Here is a 1683-nt window from a genome sequence, read left to right on the forward strand (position 1 = left end):
GTTACACATTAACAAACCACATGACTCTGATTCAAACCATAATTGACTCTTGTTCACTAGAGAATACAAAAGACTGAATCAATACCCTGCCCTGGGCCAGAAGGTTTGGAAATCAGCCTTCACCAAGAAGGAAATCAGCCCTTAGAGAGTTACCTTAGCCACCAACCTGGAGCAGAAGCCCTTCCCCCCCACCCCTCAGCGCTGATCCTGAGGGACCATCACAAAGGGACCCTCTCCACTACTACTCCTTCCCTCTTCCTTCACTCCACTGCAAAAGTTGTCCCACCTGCTCCTCTCCTGGAAAGAAGCATTGCCCTGGCAGATCTCATCCCTCCCCTTCCCCAGGCAACAGGTACATGGTGGGAACAGATAGTGTCCAGGTGCAGAGGGGTTGTTTTACCAAGATCCATCGGCGATGGTGTGGGAGATGGTGGGGGGTTTCCAACATGTGGCCACAAGTGCTGAGAGATAGAAGTTACCCTAGAAAAGCCCCCCTCTACCTGTCACTTCAGAGTGGCTGGGTGCTGAGAAGAAGGGAGGGTATCTGCTCTGATACAAAAGCATATAGGCTACCCCGCATATAGCGGGGTGGGCAATTATTTCAGGCAGAGGGCCGCTTACTGAGTTTTGGCAAGCCATCCAGGGTCACATGACAGGCAGTCAAGGGCAGATAAATATTTATTTTCTAAATTTTTTAGGGGCCCCACAGGCCGGATAGAAAGGCCTGGTGGGCTGCATATGGCCTGTGGGCCGCATTTTGCCCATCCCTAAGCTACAGGCACAGCTACTAGCACTGATGATAAACGCTTTACCATAGGAGGTGTTTGCTATGAGGGCAGGACTGAAAGGCCATGAGGGTTAGCAAATTCTCTCTTCTGTCAACCAGCACAAAGGGCCGAGGCTACCATGGCAGTAATTGAAAAGTTTTTCTAGTTTAGCATGGGGTTTGAGGTACAGGGTGTCAGTGCTGAGAACTGGACCAGATGCATTTCTTATCGTGCTGCTGTTGGCAAGAGGCAGGCTGGGCACCACTATGAAAGGCAAGAGACACTGGCTTAGGCACATCTATGGCAGGAGTGTGTTACTGCTGAGAAGTGTAGGAGCTGAACAGTCACCCCCTACCCTGTGTTCTTACATGAAACACTCAGCAGCCCACTGGATCTAGGATCTCCACCATCTTTACTCTCACCACACCCCTGTGAGGCAGGGGGTACAACCACCACCTCCATTTTACATCCAGAGCACTGAGAGGCTAAATGACATGATCGAGGCCATACAAGAAGCCTGGGCCAGAGCAAGGATTTGAAGCTAGGTCTACCCACATCCCAGACTAGCATCCTAACCAGCAGAATAGCTCCCCACAACACATCACTGCAAACTGGGCAAGATGGAGAAAAAGAGATCCTAACAAGGAATAAGCACTCTACCATACCACTCATGTGTCAGGAGGAGTGATGGGTTTTGTCTCTTGAGTTTGTTGCCAGGTGGAGTTTAGGGCTGTTCAGAAGCGAAAGTGGTATGTATGAGGGACAGAGGGGAGATCTGCAAGGAAGCTGTAGAGTTAGGAGCATGACAGGTGTGTAAAAGCCAAAGGAAGCAGAGGATGGCAACCCAAGTAAAAGACAATAAGAAATTGTTTTTTAGATATATAGGGAGTAAAAGGAAGGCCCAGGGAGGAATAGG

This window comes from Crocodylus porosus, unplaced genomic scaffold (genome assembly GCF_001723895.1).
Source record: "Crocodylus porosus isolate Cpor-Errol unplaced genomic scaffold, CroPor_comp1, whole genome shotgun sequence".
Taxonomy (NCBI): Eukaryota; Metazoa; Chordata; order Crocodylia; family Crocodylidae; genus Crocodylus; species Crocodylus porosus.